Below are 12,776 nucleotides of genomic sequence, written 5' to 3'. Positions count from 1 at the left end.
ACACACTACTGTTTGGGGTTATTTTTTAATTAAGTCAAAATCAAAGAACCCTGGAAAAGAATGTGTCACTGTTTTCACAAAAACATTAAGCATCACCTCAGTTTTCAACATTGATAATAAGAAATTTTTCTAGAGCTTTTTCCTGAGAAGCAAACCAGCATATTGAATGATTTCTGAAGGATCATGTGACACTGAAGACTGGAGTAATGATGCTGAAAATTCAGCTTTGCATCACAGAAATAAATTACATTTTAAATTATATTGAAATAGAAAAGTGATTTTAAACTGTCATAATAAAATCCAAATGCAGTGTTTATGTAACATCATGTCTATTCAGACCCACAATCCTGTGCGTGCTATTCATTGACTAGCTGAAAGAACATAAACTGCATCTGATAAAGTGGTTAAAAGACAGAAATGCAAAATTATGATGATTTTCTCTACTGAGAAATAAGCCAAAGGCAATCAACAAGCTCTGAGAAAACTTTCAACCAAGACTGTGTATGAATTAAAGAAAAATTTGATTGATTGAGATTGAAAAATTTGAAAAAGCCTTACTAGGTTTCGGAAAATATAAACACTCAAGTGAGACTCAACTTTTTATTAAATCAACATTTTGCTTAATTTCTGAAATGATGTACATTGTAGAAGTCAGAGAGCTCATGAGAGGACGTAGCACAGATACTGTAAACAGAAGTCTGTATGACCGTATGCTTATGGAGTTTCCATGCAGGCTTATCCTATATAATGACCTTCACATGGGTGAGTGTATATATATATGAACATCTGTGCTCATATGAAAACGCACGTGCAACCAACCACATATTAGGATCGAATTGCATTTCCCAAAAATTGTTATTTAATATGTCCCCAAAAACATCTGCATTAGGGTTTAAATACTGGACACAGATCCCAGCAGCACACAAAAGACGGGGGGCTTGATTAGTAACTTTGGTTTGAATTAAAAAGTAGTTCTTCCCTTGTTAAATGTGACGCTAATTAACTTTAACAATGCACTCAACCCAAGATGCAGCCTCTTTCAGGTTTGACGTTAGTCTTTCCACCATGAAAGCAGCATGATATGGTAAAAAAAAAAAAAAAAACTCAGCTGCTGTTCTTCCATGACTGCAACAAAAGACAATGTACAAATTTACAAATGTCATCCATATGTGAAGCTCTGTATTTGTATAAAAACATTACCAAACAGGCACTGTAAGAATCAGAATAATATCGTCTCTCAAAAACATTTATATATGCTTTGGATAAATAAATGCATTTGTGTAGACCTTTTTCAGGTTTTAAATATCACATTCAGTGTATATAAAGTTACAGCACTAAAATGTAAACTAGTTTGATTTAATTTGGAAAAGTCCATTCGATTTGTGAAAAATAAGTTGGAACATGTGCAATACTGACGTTCTGATGTTCACACATTTCTGCAAATAGCACATAATGTGAAATCTAACAGATGTCAAGCAGTCATGTGAATTGCTTACATAACCTTCTGTGCCATTAGAGGACTTGACTTTATAGTTCGGAGTGCTGGCGAGGTGCTTGGGGGTTTGGTGATGGATGTGGAGTTCGTCTTTGGTTTATGGTCACATGCTTCTGCTCTCTGTGGTCTTCCCTGCCCCCAGTCTTCATGTTAGGACCCTTCTGAGCTGCGTAAGTCGGTGCTTCTTGGTCCATTATTGCAAAAAGTCAAAGAATGGTGCAGGAAGGCCCCATTTCCCATCTGGGATCAAGCCTAAAAGAACAACAGTGAAGAAAGAAAAAAAAACAGAGAATGTTGTTGTTCGTGACGTCTGTCAAACTCGTTGTTTCATGATGAAGAACAGCGAGCGTAACTTGAGTAAACACTAATTACTCTGTGTACATGCTACAAAAGAACAGCACTTGGGGAGTAAATGATGCTTGGTACCTGGAAATCTGAAGTAGAGGAGTTTACTAATGGAGATTGACAAGTGATTCCAGATGTCTTGGTGTGGAAACTATGTAAATCTAGCTTTTTTTATAGCATAGCTGCATGCTATAATAAAAAATGTATAAACCGTGAATGCAAATATTTTTCATTAAACACTAAGGGTTAGTCATTTGATTGTAAGTATTGGTAAAAAAAAACAACATCTATGAATTCACCATGCACAGTCCAAAAAGAGACATTAAATGGATCAAAAATTTAGATCAAAATGTACTCTAAACTTCCTATTGGTCCAAGTTTGGAGCAAGTAAGATTGTTTCATGAGCACCCAGTCAGCATATTAATATGATTTATGAAGGACAATGTGACAAGGATCATGTGAAAATTTAGCTTTGCAATCACAGAAATAAATTACATTTTAAAATTCATTCTAACAGTTATTTGAAATTGTAATATTTCACAATATCACTGCTTCTACTGTATTTTTCAAATAAATGCAGCCTTGTTGAACATAAAAGATTTCTTTGAAAAACATAAAAAAAATCTTACCACCCTTAACGTTTTAATGGTAGTGTGAACTTCAACAGAAAAGGGTTGCTTAAATAATAGTAAGTCACAACAACAACAAAAAAATTTTTTTTTTTTAAATAATATAGTTTTATAGTGTCATGGGAATTAATACTACACAACAATCTGACACACAGCAAAAGTGGTGGAAGAAATATTGGCTCTGCAGTCTCCACTAAAATAGGCTTATAGACATTACTCAAGGGGTGTGAAAAATAAGTGTAGATCTCAGAGTTTCCTTCCATCCAAAATAAATAATTGCAGGCTATTTCATGGATATAGATTTTTTAAAAATGCCAGCACACTGATAAAAACCTGTGCACCCCTGATGCCTAGAAAAAGCATAACTGGAAGAGTCCAGCAGTTTTTCTTCGAGTTGTTAATGTTCCAAATTAACTTTAAACACTTTTTTCTTCTTCAAAGTAAATTTTGGATCAAAGCATCTGATGGATAGATAGATGTGTTTTTGAAAGTATCCTATGCTCACCGAGACTACATTTGTTTGATGAAAAACAGTAAAAACAGTAATATTGTGAAATATTAGTACCAATTAAAATATTTGTTTTCTATTTGAATATATTTTAGAACGTAATTTATTCCTGTGATGATTTTCAGCATCATTACTCCAGTCTTCAGTGTCACATGATCCTTCAGAAGTTTTGAATGGTAGTGTCTATATTGAACTTTGATAAGACATGGAACAGCATGGTTTTTGATAAAAAAAAAAAAATCAGCTTGTATCATAATCTAGGAATGTGGATCAACAGATGTGCTATTAACTGTAAAACACTGGATGACTGAGACCACTAGCACTCCTCTTCTCATAAATCACTGATGCCGAGAGTCTTCTGCTACCACTAATGTCTGTGGTGTGGTGGGATTAATCAGCAGGCTGAAATGTTTTGCCGCTCTGACGAAATGCATAGTAACCGACCAAACAATGCTGGTTGCTTAAATTACAGGAAAAGCGGACATCTGGGTCCTTGGAATTATTTCAGAAATGAGAATGATATTGGTTTTAAACATATTTTAGTGGTGTTTGCTAAGACAAGCATCACTATTACCGTATTGGCCCGAATATAAGACGACCGCGTTTTTTCAGATGTATTTCCAAGAAAAAAACATCGTCTTATATTCGGGACAATACGGTAATATTGCTCCTACTTACAGTCAGAGGTTTACAGTTTTTATCATACCTCAAATCGTGCGGTTTGTTAACAAAAGGCCTGATATTACAGTACTTTTTCCAAAGATGTGTTCAGCTGGTGGACTATAAAACAGGCAAAAAATGTCAAAGACTTTACACTGAAGAGGGACCCAAGCCATATCTAGAGTCCTGAATAACAGAGGGACTCTTTCGACTTGGACCAGTAAACAACCACTTAGCCATCACCCTTATAACAGCTCCACTCCATAATATAAACTACCATTCAAAAGTTTAAGAAGTTCAAAATATTAAGCAGCACAACTGTTTTCAACATTAATAATACTTAATGTTTCTCGAGCACCAAACCAGCCTATTAGAATCATTTCTGAAGGATCATGTGACTCTGAAGAGCGGAGTAATGGCTGCTGAAAATTCAGCTTTGCATCACAAAAGGAAACAACTATTGTGTTTTCCTAGTACCAAGAGTCACAAAACAGGCACGTATACTATGGCTCTTTTAACAGCAATACAAAGGACATTTCATTATAATTACTCTAATGCTTCATGGATAAAATTCAGATGATGTGTAGACAATTGTATTTGCTCTGCATCTCACTGACTTATGAAATTTAATAAATATATTGCGATGGATAAAGTGCTTCATCCATCCTCATAAAACACATTTTAACCGACAGACGGATTTTTTTTCGGAAGTGCAAAAAGCTGCCAAAAATGTCCCCAGGCCCCAGGAGTCCAGCAGAAGGTTTCAGGGAAATAACTTGTAACAATCAGACACAATTAAGGGATACAGTTTCCTCTCAGCTTCACAGGAAGCAGATGGAGATGCTGAGAAGTGGGTATAAATCCAGTTCAAGTTTTGATGCTAACAAAAGCAAGACCCGCTTTGAGACCATCAGCGGAATGGAGTGGCGTGTCTTTGGGGACGTGCGAGTGAGAGCGCTTTTTGGGAAGGTATCAACTGAGCTGAGTGCTGGATCAGAGTGACTGGGCCTGTTTTTTTGTTTGTTTTTTTACCACAGGCAACAATAGTGATTGTATTAGGGCAAAAGTGTTGATGAGGTTCTGAATGGATAGGGTGTGATCTCATAAACATTGGTGAGTGTCGGGAGTACTTTGTGCCAGCTTTGTCAGGGCAGGGGTGTGCGATGACTGATTCATGGAACTGTGGCCACGTAACAGACATTGCCAACAATTACAAGGACATATTTGATGTCTTCAAATTTGGGCTGGACAATAATTCATATATCAGATATCAATATGTATATAGCAATATAATTTTTTTCAATTACAGTGATATGATTTTTAAACACATTTCCGATATTTCAATATACATAAACCATACATTGAGGTCAAAACAGCACAATTCACCTCGACAAGCCGAACATTTTGCGCTGTATTTCAAATATGTAGCGCAAGCATGCAAGTGAGGTTATCTGTCCAGAAATGTTGTTGACTGTCTTGGCACGAAAACGTGATTGCTTTTTACTTCATTCACTTTATTGCACCTGGTTAGGGCTGAAATCTGAACCAAATTTATGTTTTCTGGATCGAAATCCTCTAATTAAAAGCTACCGGGACTCACCTGCTGGTTGTTCCAGTCTGTTTTCCACATCATGAGTCCACTGCAGGATGTTCTTAGCCATTAGGGGGCGCTCTGGGGGAAAAAGGAACACCTCTCCTCCCATTTTAAACCATGACATCACCAAAGCAGGAAGTGGAGGTACAAAGCCAAGATACTTCTCCAGGATAGTCCTCCCAACAGGTGTCCGACCTCTAAAACAATGAAACCCCATAGATGACAAATAACAAAGGGTTTGCTTAAAGTGAATGCATTTTGATCTGACGTGTCTAACAGATTATGTTCCCCACAAATGGATCCAACATGGCAGGAATCCAGCTGTCCAGAGCTCAGCGGTTGCTTTATCTCTGCTAAAGCCTTCATACTCTCCATACTGTCCTCCTTTCCGATAAAAATCAGTAGCAAAGGTTTCCCATGCTCCAAATACCAGGGAAGATTCTCCACGGTCAGTTCAGGCTTTAAAAACATATTTTTATCTTATTAGTGAGCGAGTTTTTGGCAAAGGAACAAAAAGTGACTTTTATTGCAATAAGATGGCATTTCGAGACACAGCGTATTTTCCCCACTAACTGTGTAGGGATTAATTATTTCACTTTCCTATTTTATATGTTGTTGTTGTTGTATTTAAATTTATTGCCATATCAGCTTCACAAGCCATTACATGGCAGATATAGATTCAACATTAAACAATATAACAAATAGTAATTATAATAAATATAAATATTTTATAAAATTTTTAAACAATTTCTATAAAAGTCTATAAAAGATTCTTTAAATTGTTAAAAAATAAGTCCTTCAGATCGTATTTTATATAAGTAAAGCTTAACTATTTGTTAAATATTATGTATACACTATTATAGTATTTATTAATATTATTTATTACTATTCATTTTGAATTAGCTTTTATTTTTATATTTTCAGTTTTCATTTGAATTTTAGTTTTAGTACTTTTTTTGTTATTAGCTTTATTTTTTATATTTTAATGTAGCTTTAATTTTTTATAACAATATTTTAGAATTTCATTTTTATAATAACTTTTATTTCAGTTTTAGATACATTTAGACATTCAACTGAATTTTATTTGATCTTAGTTAGTTGTCAAGGCAACATATCTAACAAATATTTATTATAGTAATATATGTATTTTTAAATTACAATTAATAAAAACAATTTTAATAGTTTGTTTTAGTGTACAATAACAACACGGTTAACTACGTCAATGTGGAGAGCCAGTCAATTCATGTTACTTAAACTCCAGTAAAACACATGTGATTCCAATATAAAGTACCATTGAGCAACAGTGAAGCATGGTGTTTGGACACTGTGGTAAATTTGCAACTATGTTCCCATAACAACTTACAAAACGATCCAGCTCCACTCGTTGTATAAGTGAGACAAGGTCCATTGCTGAGGATGATGGGAGAGAATAGACCTCATAAGGAACTCCAGGGCCACGGGACACCAGTAGAGCAGGCAGGTTTACTGTCAGTCCCTCCACCCTGATCAAATACAGAGCAGTCAGCTGGAACGCTTTCTTACATTACACATGTATCATCTTATTAAGACACTTACAATTTCTTTGAATGCAAAGCATAATCTAAAGTATATTACATCATCAAAATAGTTGTGGCGAAACTGTCAGATACCATTGCTCCGCCTCTTTGTGGGCAAATAGCCCAAGAATTGTCTCTCCTCTGAGGAGTCTTGCAGCTTCTTCAAATGAAGTTACACCTAAGACATAAAAAGCACATGACTGACAAGTTCATGTGCATATGTCATAAGTTATGCAATACATGCTGCGTAAAAAAGTTTTTAAAAAATACAGTAATATTACAAAATATTATTACAATTTAAAATAATTTTTTCTAATTTAATATATTTTAAAACGTAATTTATTCCTGTGGTGGAAAAGCTGAATTTTCAGCAGCCATTACTCAAGTCTTCAATGTCACATGACCCATCAGAAATCATTCTACTGTAATATGATGATTTGCCGCTCAAGAAACATTACTTATTATTATCAATGTTAAAAACAATTTTGCTGTTAAATATGTTTGTGGAAATTATGATGCATTTTTTTGTTCACAATTATTTGATGAATGGAAACTTAAAACGTTCAATAAAAACACTTTTAACAATGCGAAAGTTTTTACTGTCATTTTTTTGTCCATTTTATGCATCCTTGCTAAATAAAAGAATCCAAACCTTTGAATGTTAGTGAATATAAGATTAATTTACTATTTGATGAAAATTCTAATTTTTTCCTGGTAAAACTTAAAAAAAGAAAAAAACATCTAATAAAAATTACATTCTAAAAAGAAAAGTGTCTCACAGGAGAAATAATATAATATGGAGTTGTAACATGACAGTCAATGATGAACATCCTTTAAGGTTTGTCCATGTATATATCTATCACATAGCAGTGATTCCTGGGAAAATTTGGCTTACCCGTGTCATGTGTTGAACTGAAAAGGCCCAGAACTCTGACAGGGGTCAGATATACATGTTTACTGTACAAATCTCCCTCCAAGAACGACATCACCTCAGCAGACGAGGAGAGATGGGCAGGACTGGAGACCAGACTCCTGCAAGAACAAAAGTAACTCATTAATAAACATTAAGTGTGAAATGTTCAACTGAGATTATTAAAGACTATTTTATGGAGTTCTACAGATCAAACACTACACTCGCCTTTATCAGCTCACAGCCATATAAGAAAATATAACAGAAGGTCAGTGTGGTGCAAATGCGCTCTTAAATCATCAGGCCTCTCATTTAAAAAAGACAGCCCACTTTAAGGTTAATCCTGAATGACAGAGACTAAATCACACCCAGAGGATCTGACCTTGTGTGGGAAAGAGGACGTAATCCTCACAGTAGTATGAACCTGTGGAGGCTCTTGGTTGCCAGCATCACCCTATAGAGCTGAGCATCAGCCATGGGCTGGTAGATCAGAACGGTGGGGAAGGAAGTGACGTTCTGATCACGGCAAATGTCAGTCCATTCTCCACAGTTTACTGCCACCAACTGCACCCCATTCACAGCTGAACATGATAAAGAAAGGGAAAACAGAGAAATGTGGTTTTAACATATGCTGATATTAATTACACACGTCTGTGACACTCTGACTGAAGTTTGTGCACATTTTTAACATAACATGCGCTGTCAGGTGATAAAACTGACACAAAAGTGATATTTTAATTTCTTTGAAGTTTTAATTATGCAATCTTGAGGTGTGAAAATGTTGCCCCCTTTGGTTGAACATCCAATGATATTCAATGTAAAATAATTAGTCAAAAAAAACTGTACAATATAAAATTATAAATAAATAAAACATCTATCTATCTATCATTCTATCTATCTATCTATATGACTTTTTGTGGAACACAAAAGATATTTTGAAAAATGTCTGTTGTTTTTTGTCCATTTAATGAAAGTGAGTGGGGTTCGTGTTTAAAATGTTTTTTCCCTACAAAAAAAAAAAGTCATACACATTGACATAAAGGTGAGTAAATAATGACCATGTTTTAGTTTAATTAATTACATTAAATCAAATTATTTAAATAAAGATGAGGAAATAAGGGATAGAGGAATATATCATATATCAACTAAAAATCACAGACGAGTCTGTTAAAAAACATTACAAAAATGGCTCCGAAAAGGGATGTTAGTCCTGAGAAAAATCATTTGTTTGCAGATTCCACTTGGCTTTATCTAATGCAATGACTTAAGTGTCCAAACACTTTTTGAGGCCAGTGTAAAAGCAAAACAATTTATTATATAGAGATTTCTTTAATATTATCTGAAAATGGATTCCATCAAATGAATCAATAGAGAAAAAAAAACACAACATAACTCGATTTACAACATTTCTACATTCTCTGGCAATTTTGTTCATCATTGAAATGCTTTTACCTTCAAGTGCATCCGCCACCTCTATATATGACTGAATGATAGCCATACAGACAGCATCCCCTAGAGGACAAAAGTGGATATATCAGGGTAGATTTGTCTTATACATAAAATATAATAATATAATAAGTAAAACTCACATTTAAAATAGAACAGCACCACTGTGATATCATTCTGTGTGACTGTTGTTTGAAAAGTGTCTGAAGTGAGTTCAATAACAGACTCCAGATCCAGCATAAGATCACGGTCTCTGTACACAGACTCGGACACCTCGTCATCGAGAATATCTGCATAAATTCAACAAGATCTTTAGAACCAGTTCAAAACCATTGGAACCATGGTACTAATTAGCAATGACTGCATAGGTGGCGTCCTACCAAGATCTGACCAATGTTCCTCATCTTCCTCTTCGTTTTCTAACTTGTGTTCTTGCAAAAGTTCTTCTTTGAAAAGTTTCACAACCTCTTTGGCGCTATTCAGGTTAAAATATTTCACATCCTGTTGAGAAAAGCTTTTGTTAAAAACAGATTTTTTTTTTCAAATAATCACAAACACATTCAAAGGTTAAACTGACCTTCTGTGGGAGTCTGTAAGCAGCGTTGTATTTCAGCTCGGGAGTTTTCACGCTCGGACTGTCCCTGAAAAATGAAGGAAAGAAAGAAACTAATCAAGATCAAGAGGGAGATACGGTGTTGACTGAAAATAAGATCTGTGGAAGGTCATTTGGAGATGTGTATAGGATGCTGTATGGTTATATCAAAACTGACCCAATTGACTTTCTTTAAAAATGTCCCTACTCCTCTTGTGCACGAGTTTAAGCTGATGCATGGGAAAAGAAATATTACCAATAATATCAAATATCAAATATCAAAATCCAGATGGATAAAAATCAAGAAACCCACCCAACCTTATTTGGTAACGACAATTAACAACTATAGTTAATATGACAGTTAACATGGCTAACAATAATTAATACTTTTGTTTTTATTAATATTGGTTAATGTTTACTTTTTTTATACACTTGTTTTTAATACAACATATATATACTTTTTTATACAACATTGTTAACGTACACATTTTTAAATATTAACATCAGTCAAAGGTAAATGAATTTGTCAATTGATTTATAAATGATAATTAGTTATATTTATTGTAGAATGTATATAAACATGTTTGGATGTATATTAATACTTTTATTCAGCGAGGATGCATTGAACAGATCAAGCGTGACAGTAAAGACATTTACACTGCTACAAAACATTTCTAATAAATGGTGTTCTTTTTAACTATATATGCAAGAAAAAAATCTTGCAAAAATGTATCACGTTCTCCACAAAAATATTAAGCAGCATAATCAAATGTTAATTAATATAATATTGCACAGCTTAATAATATATTTTGCCGTGTTTTCAACATTGATAATAATAAGAAATGTTTCTGCATCACCAAATCAAAATATTAGAATGATTTCTGAAGGATCATATGACACTGAAGACTGGAGTAATGATGCTGAAAATTCAGCTTTGCATCACAGGAATATTTTTATATATATATATATATATTTAAATAGAAAATTATTTCGAATCATAATAATATCTCACAATAAATTATGTTTTAAAATATATTCAAATAGAAAACAATTATTTTGAATCATAATATATCACAATTTTACTGTATTTTTTATCAAATTAAAGAGAATTTTAAAAATTTTACGAAAAAAAACAAACATCTGACCGGTTAGTTTTATGTACTTTATGTATAATATATCTCTTATATAGTATATATAAGGTTTTATATATTTTTATGTAAAATATATTAAATAATATAGGCTACATATATAATGTAAAAGATTAAGACAGTAATAAAAGGCTATATAAATAATAAAAATAATAAGAGTAATAAAACAGATCGAATAAAAAAATATTCATTTTTAGTTCATGATATCCAATGATTTAGCTAACTGCCCATTGTAAAGTGTTTCCCATTATTTCCCATGGAATCTTGTTACATGAATATTGAAGTTATATGAATTGCAGTGTTGTTTTTGTTGCGTCGTCAGTACCTGTGAATGAGCACTATGCCAACTTCCCCGCGGAGCTGCAGGGAGAGAGTTTGAGCGGTGGCCCAGTCCAGGTGCTGGGTTTGAGGCTGAGAGAACAGATACAGCACAGGGCACACCGGGGTGCATATGAACCACATCTACCTCCAGCGGGTCCACCACCGCCTCTGTCTGCCAGAAACCAAGTCCACAACAAGCCCAAAATCAAACATAACAAATATGGAACTGAAATGAGAATCAGAATTCTAGCTTCTTTTCATTATATCTGGCATTAACGACAGGAAGTTGAAGATGCTTTCTCACCAGTAGAGGTGCTTCCATCAACTGGAGGAAGGTGTGTATGTTGATGGTGTTGAGTGGTTTCTTCATGGGAGTGCTGGGACACCGATCAGACTGCCTGGATACACCTTCACAGTGCAGAAACCACAGTTGTGTTTGTGAGGAAGACGGATCGACAACCCTGTGATAGATAACAGAAGATTAATTTGAGAGACACTCAAGAAGTAGAAGAATTTGTTATAATTTAAGTCAAAATGTAAAAATATCTATTATTGAAATTTATGGTCAATATATTGTGGTAGTTGGCAGTGTTACTGTGATTAAATAAAACCATAAAATTAAACTAGATTTTAAATTTGTAACCACATTTTTCGTTGCTTGAAATGAACTATGGCTAACTGAAATAAGTTTATTTTTTTTTATATTTTATTTTATTTCAGTTATATATTATTTTATTTTATTTCAAGTAACAAAAAAATGTGGTTACAAATGTAAAATGTTATTAAATTTTATAGTTTTAGTTAACTATAACAACCCTGCCAAGGACAGCAATATATTCAACAAGGCAACATTTCTCATTTTAATAAACTAAATAAATAAATAAACTAAAACTAATAAATAAAATTAATAAAAACTACACAAACATATTTAAAAATAAAACCAAAGACATGTTTTTAAAAAGATAAAATCCAAAAAAAAAAAACATACAACAAAATTACGAATCTAAACTAAAATTTAAGTGAAAACAGAAAATATTAAAGGAACACTCCACTATTTTTGAAAATAGGCTCATTTTACAACTCCCCTAGAGTTAAACAGTTGAGTTTTACCGTTTTTGAATCCATTCAGCCGATCTCTGGGTCTGGCGGTAGCACTTTTAGCTGCAGCTTAGCATAGATCATTGAATCTGATTAGACCGTTAGCATCTCGCTCAAAAATGACCAAAGAGTTTCAATATTTTTCCTATTTAAAACTTGACTCTTCTGTAGTTACATCGTGTACTAAGACCGACGGAAAATGAAAAGTTGTGATTTTCTAGGCCGATATGGCTAGGAACTATACTCTCATTCCGGTGTAATAATCAAGGAACACTGGTAATGTTCCGTATATCATTGTTGTGTAATATCATTGCGCCTGCTGCACCCATGGTACGGCAGCAAAGTTCCTTGATTATTACGCTGATATATTTTAATATATTTTAAAATATTATTTATTTCTGTGATGTAAAGCTGAGTTTTCAGCAGCCATTACTCCAGTGTCACATGATCCTTCAGAAATCATTCTAATATGC

At 33.7% G+C, this 12,776-nt stretch overlaps 1 pseudogene; it reads right to left on the bottom strand.

The window, feature by feature from the left end:
• Nucleotides 1-1,527: 1,527 nt before the first annotated feature.
• LOC107751794 (thioredoxin domain-containing protein 16-like) overlaps nucleotides 1,528-12,776 on the bottom strand; it is a 12,922-nt pseudogene continuing 1,673 nt past the window's right edge.

The sequence above is a fragment of the Sinocyclocheilus rhinocerous genome, unplaced genomic scaffold (genome assembly GCF_001515625.1).
Source record: "Sinocyclocheilus rhinocerous isolate Xijiao unplaced genomic scaffold, SAMN03320098_v1.1 scaffold993, whole genome shotgun sequence".
Taxonomy (NCBI): domain Eukaryota; kingdom Metazoa; phylum Chordata; class Actinopteri; order Cypriniformes; family Cyprinidae; genus Sinocyclocheilus; species Sinocyclocheilus rhinocerous.
Note: the sequence above shows the minus strand (reverse complement) of the source record. Positions and strands in the feature narration are given on the sequence as shown.